Below are 15,507 nucleotides of genomic sequence, written 5' to 3'. Positions count from 1 at the left end.
AAAAGATTATTGAAAGTTAGATGAAAGAAAGAATAGACTCATTCTGGAAAAAAAAGAAATCTGAACGGTTTCAGATTTTAAAAAATTACGTCCAAAGGGGCGTTTTTTAACGCTTCATGTGTTACCTTTATTCATTAGATATCATGTTCTTCGCACTTAAACTATAAAAGTCAAGAGTTCAAGAGCAATATCACAAAATAATTTTAAATTGAGCCTATCCTTTAGAATTTCCGATACACAATCTCACGCGGAGATGAAAATGTGTTTTCTGTACAACTTTGCCAATTCTCGCTTTGAAGACTTTAAGTTTGTTAATCAAAAATTCGTTAAAGTTTTACAAAATATGAAATAAATAATAAAACAAATTCCAAATTTCAAATTTGGGCTCTCAGATGCCCATATTCGCAGTAGGATTACGTCATTCAAAATTGGATGGCTGTAGGTACTGCTGTTTTATCACAATGCGAGAAATATACATACATCTATGTAGATTCTTCGTTATTTAATTTCTTCAAATATAATACAGGGTGATAATATTTGGTGGCAACAGTTTGAAAAGCGAAACGGACATTCAGAGTGATTCGACGCACAATCGCAAAACGAAAACAATAGTCCGTCAGGGACAAAGCTCCTTTGGACTAATAATCATCTAAATCAACTGAGTGTTTTGGCCCCCACCCGTTGCAGAGTAGCTAAAACCGCTGAATGTTGGTAGTTTGTCCTTGATTCGAAGCCAGGCGAATAGGGTGACTGCGTGGTTGGTTTGCCTCATGTGTTATATGAACAAGAACGAGCTTTCCTTAAAAGTCCTCCACGAAGGCATCCCTCTTTAGACAGATTATTCCCTCAGGCCCTTAGGTTTCGTTAAGGATAAGCCTAAAAGGATACTTTTAAATCCCCTTAGGTTTTGCTATATGCCAATAACCTAAACTAACCTGAGTACTTGCGTAAGGTTTTATTCTAATTAGCTTATTATTTTCATCTTTACTGCCACTTCTACTTTTTTTTGGCTCACTCCAAGATGCAAATGAGCTAACGGATCTATATAAACAGAATTCAAGAAGTTAGAAAGTAAACTATTTACAGCGTCGCGTGCTTTTTCTCACCCACCTCGTACGATAACTTAAATCGTCTTTAGCCTTTTGCTAGCCGTGTAGCTTGCAGATTTAGATTACTTAAATTTTACTTTAGCATAAATCCCCAAATAATAATTCTATAAGACACAATCTGCGCATTTTGTTAAGTTAAAAAAAACAAACAAACAAACAAACAAAACAAAAAAAAAAAAAAAAAAAAAAAAAAAAAAAAAAAAAACCGTATTTTAACCTTTGTTTCCAACAAGTACGGCATTGTAACCTGGGGTCGATGAAATTTTAAAAAGGGTATGTGATTATTAAGGGATCGACTGGGAGTCGATAGCCGAATATGCATCGGTCATTATCAAGATCCCATTAACTAAAAAAAAAATTAATAAAATAGATAATTAATTGTTTACAGATATAAAACTACATCATTTTGCTTGGAAAATATCATATAAAACAACTGTTAGACAAAAAAATACACAAATTTTTTAACATAATTTAAAATCAATTATAATTTATTTTCAATATGTAAATTTTGCATGCAATACGGGCAATATAAAATGTAAAACGCAGAAAAGAAAAAAAACATATATACCCATATAACGCAAAATTTTCTCAGATGATATATTGATTATTTATACATATCAGCCACTTGCGAAATTAAACAAAAAATTAATCTTCGCTTCCACGACAATAATGTGACACCACAGCTCGTAGAACCACCAAGCTGCGATATATTTGTTTTTGATATTATGATGCAAGAATAATTGGTTGCATTAAAGGATGATGTTCAAACTCAAGTCTTATTCAAAAAACACCTTTAAATCAAGTTTTCACATTTAAAATTCATCCAACAGAAATATTTCAAAATGAAATTTGTTACTGAAACAGCATTATTGACTTTTCCTCTTCCTCTTCTTAGCCAAATCAGTAATTTACCACAGAAAACAAGAAGCAGTTTGAATATTTTTGAACGAGGCGGTTTAAGAACTAATTTAAGCAATTTTATGCCAAATATTAAAACAATTGCAATGAATACATTAATCGCAAGCATCGTATTATTTAAAATTGAAATTTGTGAAATTAGAATCTGATTTTGTGTTTAAAAATTGTTTATGCTTGTAAAATTTAAAAATGAGGTCTGAAAGGTTTCACATTTTAATGGTTGCCCAAGAGGGTTTGTTTTCTACACCCCCTTTTTTTTAATCTAAGGGGCTTTGTCCTTGAAGCACTATTGTTTCCGTTTTGCTATTTTGCGTTGGTTCACTATAAATGTCCGTTTCACTTTTCCAACTGTTGCCACCAAATGTTAGAGTCCTGCATTATATTGTAAGAAATTAAATAATGAAAAATCTGCATAAAAGTATGTATATTTCTCGCATTGTGATAAAACAACGGTACATAGAGCCATCGAATTTTGAATGACGTAATCCTACTGCGAATATGGGCATGTGGAAGCCCAAATTTGAAATTTGGGATTTCTTTTATTATCGATTTCATATTTTGTAAATCTTTAACGAATATTAGATTAACAAACTCAAAGATTTCAAAGCGAGCAAATGGCAACGTTGTACAGAAAAAACATTTTTATCTCCAGGGCGTTAGATTGCCTATCGGAAATTCTAAAGATATGCTCAATTTAAAACAATTTTGCGATATTGCTGTTGAACTCAATTTTACGGTTTAAGTGCGAAGAAGGTGATACTTAATAAATAAACGTAGCATACAAAGTGTTAAAAAATGCCCCTTTGGATGTAATTTAAAATCTGAAACCTTTAAGATTTTTTTTAGCTTTATTATTATGCACCATTTTCTTTGCACTAACGCCACATACAATAAAACGACAAAATTGCAAAAATTTGAAAAGCAGCACAGCAATATACGTGTGGAATTTCTGATGCAGCGTTAAGCGTTTGCATACACTTTTTTTGTTTTCTTTAGTCTTTTCTAAGTTCATCTTATCAATGTTCAGTTTCCTTACTAAGATGGCACGAAATTCTTTTTGTGTTTCTATTACTAATGCTCTGTGCGTTTATTTTATTTTATTAAATAAATGTTCTTGATGCTCACGCCATATAAAATTCGTTTCAGCAGCAAAATCACAAAATATTTAAAATTTCCGATAAACATTCTCGCGCGCTGGAAATAAAAATGCATTTAATAAAATGTCATCTCGCGCGCTAGTATAAAAATGTATTTAAATTATCTGTGTAGTAAGTACAGTGTTGCCATTGCTCGCTTTGAAATAAATGAGTTTGTTAATCAAACATTTGTCAAAGTATTACAAAATATGAAATAGATAATAAAACAAATTCGAAATATAAAATTCGTGCTTTCAGGTGCTCATGTTCGGGTGGAAGATTACGTTATTCAAAATTTGATGGCTGTAGGTACCGTTGCTTTTTCATAACGCGAGAAACATACACATAATCATGCAGATTCTTCTTTATTTAATTTCTTAAATATAATACAGGCGTATAATATTTGGTGGCAAGAATTTGAAAGTGATTCAACGCTTTTAGTGATTTGACGCAAAATGCCGTTTTGATACTAATAGTCCTTCTCGGAAAATGCCCTTTGGGCTAAAAATAATGAAGCATAAATATAATGAATGATTTCGTTCAAAACTTTAATTCATATTCTTTCTGTAACTGTTATCTTGAAGTTAATTGTGTGCAGTTATTTGTATTATGGTTATGTTGTATTCTGTATATTATAAAGAAAGATATACGGGCATCAATGAAGTAAACTGTTCTTCTAAAAGTGGTCGAAGCAAGAAAAGGGTTGGGAATCCCTGATTTAACCCTGCATGTGGATCATACTTATTGAAACAGGGCGATAAGTCTCCTGACGATCTACAAACGAACCCAACTTTAGTTTTGTAACTTACGTTTCTGTACACTTGACATACTTTATGAGATTTATAATTTATTAGATTACGAAGTACATGAAAATATAGGTTCACTTTATCTAGATAATAGTTGCAAGCTATTTTCACAGTCCGACTCACTTCGTTGAAGTTACAATAATTTTTGAAGGAGAAATTCCTCTAGAGGTATTTGATAACTTTTAAGGAAATGGAAACATTTCAAAAATTTGAATGGTGGTGTTATGAGTCATTTGGTTCAACCGATAACCGGTAATCGGTAAAATCCTTACAAAACGACTTTTTAGAATTTATGAATAAATTGACTTTTCGGTTATCGTAACAAACTGCTTGCCTTAAGCAACGAATCATTCATCTGCAAGAGATCTTTCGACGGTAAAATTCGTTTCAATTTATTTTACATGTATTAGATTCCATACTAGAAATGAAAGTAGAGATGTATGTAATGCCCAGAGGCTGGGAAGACCTTTCACCACAAAAACATAAATTGTAAACTGAAGATGTTACTCAGCCTTAAATTACATTTAGTTCAAGATTGGAAAATTAGTCGCTTTCTCTTTTTTCTTTAGTTAAGAGTGGATGTCTTCGTCAGTTCCCAAAGCATATCGAAACAGCTTTGAAAAATCTTATCGGCTTATTATTTATTCAAATTCAGAAAGAATTAGTCTCCATGTTTGCTTATCTTTGGTTTGGAAGCCATGTCCGACTTTCCATTTGATTGAGTTAAAACTTGAAACAGTTTAAATTTAAAACTAATTCAAGTATAAAGTAAAACAAATAGCAGTAAGCGAAACATTATTACTGTGACTCGTGTAGTACCGTGAATGGACTTTAAAAACTTTTCCTAGGAAGTCAAATACACAATCTAGAAAAATGTTACAATATAACAAATCAAACTCTCTTAATATGAATGTATGAAATTATTCTAAACAGTCGACTAATAATTATAATTGAAGATATTTGCGAACAATCGTATTGTTGCGTGCATACGGGTTGGTAATAAATTGAATGTAAACAAGTCCGATGATAGGTTAATAAAATTTTATTTTTCAAAATAAACACTTCAAGGTTCTGGAATCTTCAGCAGAAATATTCGCACAGGTGTTCACAGTATCACATAGTACAATCAATAGTTACGCATCAAACTACTAAGAACGTTAAACACAACGCAATGCAAAACGTATCTACAGAGAAAACTAACTCGGATATATCAGTTACTTGAAACTGACAACTCGCAGTAACAACTTGTAAGCAACTGAGAACAGATGCTCTCTCTTCAACCTTAAATAGGTTTCAACCGCCCGCCGAGATATTTCTAGTACTTTCGGGTTCTCGGAAAGTACTGAAAAGCAATACAAGCGGGGAAATATGGTTACAGCTAAAATAGTGATCAATTACATTTATTCAGTTACAATATTTATTACTTTGATAAAGGGACCAGACCAAAATATTGTTAAGTGGTCGCCAAATTTGGCGACAAGATAAGCCGCCAGTACCGTTGCTAATTTGGCGATATCTCGCCAAATTACCGAGATACCCATTTACTGAATGTTAAATGCACTTGCTCCTGTATTCTTGTTTTTCCGGCATACCTTCTCTTTGGGGGGGGGAATTTTTTTTTTTTTTTTTTTTTTTTTTTTTTTTTTTTTTTTTTTCATGTTACAAAAGAAATACAACAATTTTACTTACAATTCTACTAAAATTACCTAAGTACAAAATTCGAAACAGTATTAGTTTATAATGTGTGCAGTTATATATAATTTAAGATATTTGTGTGAAATGATATATAATTTAAGATGTTTGTGTGCTTCTTGTTTTCTTTTAAACTTAAAGTGACAATGAAAGCATGGAGAAGCGTAAACGTAGCGACAATTTTTAAATGCAAGTTAAAACATGCAGTTATCATTTACACCTGAATGTGCCCTTATTTACAACTCTTCCTACTCTCCACTTTGCATTAGTTAACTTGCAACTTCTTCTGGAGTTAACTGTTATTCATACAAAATCGGAAAAGAAACACTTAAGACAAACAATAGTTAAGAGTTTATAACATGTGTGATAAAATCATCCCAGCATAACATCTGAACTTTTCAGTGATTTCTTAATTCAAATCAAGTGTGAAAAGTATCCTTTGAAAGTATATTTTTTGCTTGCCAAGCAACGTTTCTTTTCAACCTTTACACTACTTGATTATTAAGAGCCTTCTTTTAATGAAAGGGAAGTAAATATTGTGTTGTTCAAATATAAGACGAAGAATTTTTTCCCTTTAAAATGCTTTCTTGAAAAAAAATCACAGTCGATGTATGCAACAGTCTAGCATCACAGTCATGTATGCAATAGCTTAGCACCACAGTCCTGTGTGCAATAGTCTAGCATCACAGTCATGTATGCAACAGCCTAGCATCGTAGTCATATATGCAACAATCTTAAAAATATTTTAAGGTAAATTATTTCTCAACTAGAAATTTCTACATTGAAATGAATTTGACACACTCAGTTTTGTTTCAACATATTGTTGCGTTCTATGGATTCGTGGATTTGGAGTAACTGATGGCAACACTTGATGAAGAATCAAAACGCAATTTATTCGCCAGTAAGCTCTGTTACCAGGATAGCTCGAAAGATGAGTTTACAATCGTCTAAAACTACGATAAACACACTGAAAATATCAGCAGCACAGCCTTCAGGCTATAACGGTAAAGACAGCTGCACTGTTTTAGCACTAAAGTACAGCTCCCGACTCGATCGACCACTCTCAAGCTAATGTCTGAACTCAAAATTCACTACTACTACACTACTAAACTCATTCTACTACTACATTACACTACTACTCAAGGTGCACACTCTACTCATATAGGCAGGTTATATATAGCTTTAACCTACCTTCAGGCTATTCTCGGGAATGCGAGAATAGTCTGCATTCGCTAAGAATGCGTTCCAGAATGTTCTCGCTATCGGCAATGTTATCTCCAAATGCCGCCAAATAGGTGATTTCGCTCTAAATATAGCAACCCCGCCTTTTCCTGCCACTTTTTGGCGAACCTAACCCCGCTTTGCGGGAAAGCTATCTCACCGCAGCTGGGCATTTCATAACAGTACCTAGAACAGTGGCTCCCAAAATGTGAGCCCCAAAAGTTTTTGAAATTCTTTAAATAGTTACTGTTAACCAGTTCCTAAATATTAAATAATCGGGAATGATTATGCATTTAATTATTATTATTTAACTGCTACAATAATTTCCTCTCGTGTTTTCCTTTCTTTCTATTTTTTTATATCCTGAAAGTGAGGTATATTGCTTTCATTTATGTAAAGTCCTGTCTTGGCAAAATAAAATCTATAGACATGAACAAGCCTGATAGACAAAAAGAATGTTAAGAATCTAGAAACAGCCCTTAACAAGTGTTGCTTTGACGAAAAGCGTAACACCTTTGATTTATCTTTCTCGTGCATAACAGATTGGCGAAGTTTTACCTCAAAGCATACAGTAATTTATCTTTCGGATTTAATATGCATTTTATCAACAAACTGAGAGACATAAAGGAGAGATATTAGAGGCTATAGAAAGTTAAACGTTTTAACTCAAAACTCTGGAAATATTAGTTCTGTTGATGATCAATAAAAGATAATGCCATTTCAGTGAACTTGGATCTCCAGTATGACTTCGTAGGGACAAATGCCACCCTCTTTGAAAATTTGAAGAAAGTTTATCATTCTATTTCACTGTTTAGCTAAGGTAACTCATGAGACAATTGTCTTTCTCAAAGTGTAAAACTGTTTTAAAAAATATAAAAATTTTGCACAGTTGCTCATATATTTTGAGACAAATTAAATGGAGAAAAATTAGCCTCAAGACTCCGTTCTAATTACGAATTCTATTTCCAAAATTCCATACGTATTCCATTCCATTCTGACTAAATATAGATGCATTTTTAAAAATGTATTCTATAAATAAATATATGTTTCATTAAACATATATTTAAAATTTTGCTTTAACTGAAACCGTTTAAGTAAAAGCTATTTTTTCTTCTTTATTTGAAGAATTTGGAAGATTCCAGAAATTGGAAAGCTTTTCAGGATTCAGATTCGAGAAAATTTAGGATTCGTTTCAACTTGGCGAACTCGTTGTCTTCGAAAGCCTCGTTAGAGCACTTACTTCCTTGCTCATATTTACCGTTTTAAACTCTTAAATATTCCCCTCCTCTTCCGTATCTTTATTTGCAACAGTAGCTGTTATGGCAATATTATAGCGTACGTCGTGCTTTTCCTGTTTCCTGCGTTTTTACTACACGTTATTGCAACTAAAGCAGAAACGCAGTCGGCTATGAAATGTATGAAAATAATAACGTGTGTCATAAACCTCGATTTTGGTAGTTCAAATAAAAATAAACAGCTTATGGATGTAGATGAAAATAAGTAGCATATAATGATTGAAATAAAGCATATGAAAATTTGAAAAGTTTAGTTTTGCAAAAATCTAATCGCACTGCAAGCTCAAAGCATTAGAAAATTCTATGAAAATTTTATCGTGCAGGCGTCATTTGTACAGATTTTATTTTAAAGTATCTTCACTTTACATAAAAAAGGCTATTAAGTCCATGGAAGATCGAAAAAAAAAGAAGGATGAAAGTATTAATATCCATAATATATCTTACACTGTGAAAAAAAAAGGGGGCAGTTTTATATTTTCCGTAATAGTGAGCCGATTGACGAAATTCAACTTGCGTTTTTTATGTCTCGAAAGTGCGACTTAGGATATGTATTAGATTTATATATAGTGTTGCTCTAATGTAGGTATTTTGACACAAAATCGGACTTTTCCTAAAATGACAAGACTATTTTTTTTCCATATTTCGATTCTACGACTCAAATTATGCCAAATTGCCAAGTTTTGTAAAAACCGCACGAGTAGTTTTTAAAAAATTAGCTCTCAAAATTTTAGCTAATCAATGTTAATTGAATTTTATATATATATATATGTGTGTGTGTGTGTATTGTTTCATAAGAAAATAGTTTTTTATTATTATTTTATTATTATTATTATTATTATTATATTTTGATAGTTGTATATAGTTTACTTTAGGTTTACATGCATAATTCGTGTTGGCGAAGTTACCAATAGGCAAGGGATTCTTAATTACTTTGGTTTTCTACTCTTAATTGACTTTTAATTAATTTTAACTCTAGTATTTTATCAAAATTCCACTGTTTAAGTTCTTTTTTAGGTAATTCACAACATTTGGTTTTACTTTTGGTTTTGAATTTTACTTTCACCCTTGCCTATATGGATGATGAAACACGAATTAAGTAATTGAAGAGTTAGGTTTAGGGGCAACTTTCCCTTGATACGTCTGTCTCCTGCTTGCTCAACAATTATTCACTTATGCAATTTTTTGGAATAATATATTTTTACATGGTTTTAGATACGTGCAATTAATTTACATATGCTCTTAGAATTTAAATGATATTGTAAATTAGTTCGCAGCAATAATAATAATAATAATAATAATTATTATTATTATTTCTTTTCAATGAGTTCTTTGGATATCAGTTGTTCTTAATCCCTTCTATTCACGAAAATATTTGGCCTGACCTGAATTGTCCGGCCCACCAGCGGCCGAGCGGTAAAGTCGCTGAACACTGGTAGTTCGGTCCGAGGTTCGAATCCCGCGAACGGGCTGGCTGCATGGGCGTTTTCGTGGTTTTCCCCATGTGTAACGTGTATACGAGCCAGTTTCCCTTAGAAAGTCCTCCACGAAGGCATCCCTCCCCTTAGGCAGATAGCCCTCGAGGCTTTGCCATAATCACACACACACACACTCCTTGAATTGTCCGGTTTACCTTCCCCTTATTGCTCGAGTAAAGGACGAAACACCTTTGTATTTATTTGTTAATTATTGTTCATTGAACGGGAGTTGGTTTGTTCCCCTTGAAAAGTCAACATATATGTAGTATATATATATATTTTTTATTAAACTTACTTGATTCCTTCCTCGAGCATTCGAAATTTAGGCTTAATCCAAATATAATCCTCAAGTTTTTATGATTTATTTTTTAAATTTGTATTTTTAAATATTTTTTATAAATTTTTTGAAAACATTGTTGTATTATAACCTATAAAATTTTTAACATCGTCTTAAAATAGAGGGACTTCTAGACACACCAGCAAAAAATTAGAGTTTTTTATTAAAAATTTTCGAAGATATACATGAATTTACATAGTGGAGCGTTTTGAAATTTGGCATCTTTTTTTGAAAGCGCTAACAACACCAAATGCACCAATGCACTTTGTTAAAATTATTTTAAACTATGAACGACGACTTCTTTTTCGCTCGTCTACAATGAAAAAAATCTGATGTGTACACCACATGACTTCCTTGCACGGAATGTTAAATTATATGCATTTTTTCCTGCATTTCATTTAAACTTATTGTATTAAATTAAATCTACTTCACCAACAGCGCATAAACCACAATACAATAAATGCATTCTTTAAAATTCACTCTAGTATTTGTTTACCATAGCGACACTCTGGCGCTAGATTCACTTAACAGTATTATATTTCGTTCATATTATAACTCATAACGCACAAAATTTATATCATTTAAAGAACCGAATTAGCTAATCGTTGCCATATGTTCTTTTCAAATACTATAATAAAGCTAGAATGATGTATAAAAGAAATTAAGCAAACAAAACAAAAAAGAAACAGTTTTTCACAGACGATTGAGTATTGTTCATTCAATTAATTCAGTTCTCACTTCGCGAGAAGGCAAAAATACATAAAAACTCAAAATATCTATATTAAAAATTACGAAGTAAAACTTAAACGCTTATTTCCTCGAAAAAATTCCAGAAAGGATTAAGCATGATTTAAATAATAAATGAAGGCGTTATCTTTGTTGTTGCGAAGCTAAGTTTCTCTAGATTGGCAACAAATCCACTAGTCTCCTGTTTCAAATGTAAACATCAATGGCCGCCATTAAAAACAGGCTTAGCGGCAATTAAACAACTTTACAATTGTTGATAATTCTAAAAATATTGCATACAGATTTACTAAAGGCATAAAAACCTTAACCAGAAGATAAGAACAACATAATTCAATAATTTTTAAAGCAAAAAATGTACAATTTATAAACATATAAGAGTAAAGAAGCTGAGATTACTGAGCCGGGTAACGGAGTGGATATATATATAAATATATTTATATACGTTTGGCGCGGCCGATTGCAACCAAAATACGAGGTGCACATCTACATGTTATAGCAGTCCTATATACAAAATTTCAACGTTCTTGAGGCTACTCGTTTTTGAGTTATGCGAGATACGTACGTACGCATGTACGTACATACGTTCGTAAAGACGCCACAAAAAATTCTCTCCAGAATTCATTTTAAAGCAGTTTTATAATTTTTTTTGGAGGAAACGAGTCTTTTATTCTGTCCTTACGTACAGATATCACGCAAAAACATCGTTAAATTGCATTCGATAGCGGTCAAAATGGATATTTTCGTTGAAATATGCTAGCCTGAAACTTTTCGCGATTACAATACTTCCTTTTTACTTCGTACAAGGAAGTAAAAAGAAATGGAAAATAGGTTGCTATAAATTAAGTAGTTCGCCAAATAAATTATTCTCGGCGAAAACGGAAAAAAGTACGCCAAGATAACTTTTTTTAATTTCTCCGTAAATTTTGCACCAAATTTTACAAAATTTAATATTTAGGATTAATTTGAGGCATAGAGGGGAAATACGGAAAACAATTGGCATGTCATTTCAGAAAAAGTCCGATTTTTTGTATCAAAATACTGGATGACAACTGATGATGATAATATGATGAAAACTGATGATGATAATAATGATTTTTTGTATCAAAATACCTATATTAGAACAATGCTGTATATAAATCATGTATATATTCTAAGTCGCTCTTTCGAGACATGAAAAACGCAATTTGAATTTCGTCAATCGGCCGAATAGAACGGGAAATATAGAAGTGTCTCTTCCCCCCGCAGTGTACCTAACACAAGAGCCTAAACATTTTACTCTTGTTCCTGATTCTATAAATTGCCATGGAAATATTCATCTCAGTGCTTGTGACGAACTAAACCTGGTAACGTTTTAAGCTAAAATTTATGAAAGATGCGTTAAATCACATGCCACAACCTCATCTTAATGCTGATATTAGCCAAAATTTGATGTATCCAAAGAGGCATTTTGTTAGATCTTGACTTTGCAGGTATTTTTTAGCTTCCTTCATATATCGAAATATTCTTGTTAACCTTATTCGCTGTGACAGAAGCAAAATTTTGACATTTAATCGTATTTATCATTATTATTGTTGATATTATATATAACTACATCTACTGTCATGAGACTGAGAACTATTAATCAACGAAACTCTATCAGCTCTTTATTTTTCTTCGATTAATCTGCATAGTAAAAATGAAAAGAATTTTATAAAAAGCAGAGCCATTTATTTTTTAATCTGAACTTTACCACTTTAAATTTCTTTCTGACCTATCTCGACTTTGTTAGCCCAGAAGGGTTATTAGTCGCGAAACGGCATTTTGCGTCGTCTCACTAATGTCCGAATCACTTTTCAAATTGTTGCCACCAAATATTATCGCCCTATATTTATATTAAAGAAAATAAGTAATGAAGAATCTACATGAATGTATGCATTGTGAAAGAACAACGGTACAGAGAGTCATCAAATTTTGAATAATATAGCCCTCCACTACAAACATGGGCACCTGCAAGCCCTAATTTGGAATTTGTTTCGTTGTCTATTTCATATTTTGTAAAATTTAATGAATTTTTGATTAAAAAACTCAACACTTTCAAAGCGAGCAGTGGCAACACTGTAAGGAATAAGACATTTTTATCTCCAGCGCGCCAGATTGTCTATCGAAAATTCTAAAGATATGCTGCTTTTTAAATACTTTTAGCCCAAATGCTCTAGAAAGGTGTGTGTGTCTGTAAATGAAAAAAAAAAAAAAAATCTCTCGTTTGGACGTAATATAAAATCTAAAAGTTTGCAGACATTTATTAGTGCAAAGGAGCAATTCGCGAGGGCAAATTACTGTTATTCTCGCTTTGGCATTCCGCGTTGGTTCACTATAAATGTCCGATTCATTTTTCAAATTGTTGCCATCAAATATTATCGCCTTGCATTACATTTGAGGAAATAAAATAATGAAGAATCTGCATCAATGTATGTATGTTTCTCACACTACGATAAAACAACGGTACCTAGAGCCATCCAATTTTAAATAACGTACATTTCCACCCGCATATGGGTATCTGTATCTGGAAGCCCAAATTTGTAATCTGGAATTTGTTTTATTATCTATTTCATATTTTTTAAAACTTTAAAGAGTTTTTTATTAACAAACTCAACGATGTAAAAGCGAGCAATGGCAACACTCTATGAGGGAGGGAAAAAAAACTTTTTTATCTCCAGGGCGTGGAACTGTATACTGGAAATTCTAAAGATATGCTCATTTTAAAATTATTTTGGGATATTGCTGTTGAACTGAATTTTATGACGTAGGAAGAAAATGATATTTAATAAATAAAGGTAACACACAAGACGTTAAAAAAAAGCCCCTTTGGTCGTGTTTTAAAATCTGAAACCTTTTACATTTTTCTTTTTTTTAATTAATTTTACTTAGTTACATTTTTCTACGTTATTTTTTAATGATTCACACTAAACGTAAAAATATGAATATATGTGCTGAAGTTTCTACTTCAGTTTTTGGCATTGTTGTTTATTTATTTATTTTACTGTTGAACGCATTTTACTTTAATGACTAAATTTCACAGATTTACCTATCATTTTTATTTTTTATGCCAAAGTGTACGCAATATTTGCTGGGTGTGAGGTAGGTCTAGAAAAAAATACATTATTTGCATTATAACGGCTACTCTCAAACCAGTTTACATCTATGGATGACTATAACTTAAAAAGAATTAGTTGGGATACTTCAACCTGACTGAAAAAGAATGACAAGCATATCTGAGAACTGTGAAATTGTGAATTGATACATTAAAATTTTGTATTTAATATAAAACGAAATGCGCAAATAGAAAACAACTTTACACGTTAAGCAGCAAAGATTAAACTAGTTATTTTCAAGTAAAACATTTTAACAAATGATTATTTAGGGAGGTAGTGAAGGCGCCGGAATCGCATTTGATATGTATATCGTGATGCGGTCATGGCGTGCTTAGCGGGTCAGAGATCTCCACCGAAACCCGGATTGGACGCCGCCATTTTTCAGGTACAGGTAGTTTGAGGAGAATGCTGCGCATGCGCGGAACCACCTGCTTGCTTCGTGGCATCGAATGTCAATTCATCCCATGGAGTCTACTCATAACCGCTGGATGCGACGGAGGAATATACCATAACAAAACGGGACGTTTTTTGACCGTGTGAAAAAGGGGTGAGTCTGTTTTGCGATATATTCTCGAATTGTTTTTTGACGTACGAGCGTTCTACCCGGCTTGGATACTCTTCGCTATAAGTGGGAAAGAATTTCTCCTGTTTCCTTAAAGCATTTATACGATTTTTCGCTGCTTTTGCAAGGTGAGTTTATAAACTAAAATTATATGTATATATATTTTTTGAGTGATTTTTCTGGCAATTTAATCTTAGATTTTTTATCCATAGTCCTGGTATTTTTTTTTTTTTTATCCTAGATTATTTTGTTAGAACTATGGAGTACATTTATTCTAGTTTAAGGAATAATGTTGCCTAAAAAACTAAATTCTGCGAATTGCTGAACCTAAATTAACCAAACGATTTTAATAATTGAATATTATTATTACAAGTACTCCTGAACATAAAATTCAATAGTATTTATTGTAATCCTTATCCATTGATAATATTTCACCGATAGACAGAAAATTTAAGGTAGGGGGAAACTACTTTTTTTGGGGGGGGATGTGGTCGGAATTTCTCTATCACTTTATCTTTTTTTAAAAAATAAATAAATAAAACAAAAAAGAACGTTATGTTATTTTCTAAAGAATTTCAAATTTAACAGTAGGATCTTAATTGTAACTGTAAAAATACTTTAAAATCATTATTTACGAAATTCTTATAGAGAAATCAGAAAATTAAATCTTAACTTCAGATTTTTTAAGAAAGCTGATTAAAATAGACGTTCATTGATAAAGAATTTTGTAAGAGTCTTAACGATAAATTTTTCGGTCCACTCAAAGCTAAAATGCTTATCAATAAATATATGAGATAGTTATATGTGTTAGTTTTATTTAATTAATTTTTTTTTATAAAACTGTAAAAATATTTATAAACAAGCTAGTGATGCGGAATATTTTTCAATAATTGCAGAATTAGTATTTTCTGCAATTCTCAGATGAGTGAGCGGAGGAAATATGCACATTTAATGCCACGAGTATTTTATTTCTAAAACAGAAATCCGAAACCGCATTGTATCATAAAATTTAATATTGTAAATTCTTCTTTAAAAGGATCATAAGGATTTTTTCAGGTAGTTTAATTAATTTTTAAAT

General features: G+C 31.9%; 1 protein-coding gene across 2 annotated transcripts in view; it reads left to right on the top strand.

Annotated features, from left to right (window-relative positions):
- The first annotated feature begins 14,265 nt into the window (after positions 1 to 14,265).
- The window catches only part of LOC118188752 (uncharacterized), a 110,906-nt gene continuing 109,664 nt past the window's right edge, over positions 14,266 to 15,507 (top strand). The window contains exon 1 of one of the 2 annotated variants that reach the window (XM_035359253.2): positions 14,266 to 14,414. The gene's annotated coding sequence lies outside the window, so the exon portion shown is untranslated. Of the gene's footprint in view, positions 14,558 to 15,507 lie in introns of both variants that reach the window. The other variant, XM_035359252.2, reaches the window with a different exon arrangement.

This window comes from Stegodyphus dumicola, chromosome 4, assembly GCF_044657685.1.
Source record: "Stegodyphus dumicola isolate Sdum_Otavi_A_Nest chromosome 4, ASM4465768v1".
In the NCBI taxonomy this organism is placed as follows: domain Eukaryota; kingdom Metazoa; phylum Arthropoda; class Arachnida; order Araneae; family Eresidae; genus Stegodyphus; species Stegodyphus dumicola.
The sequence above is the reverse complement of the archived record's forward strand: the minus strand, read 5'-3'. Positions and strand labels throughout refer to the sequence as shown.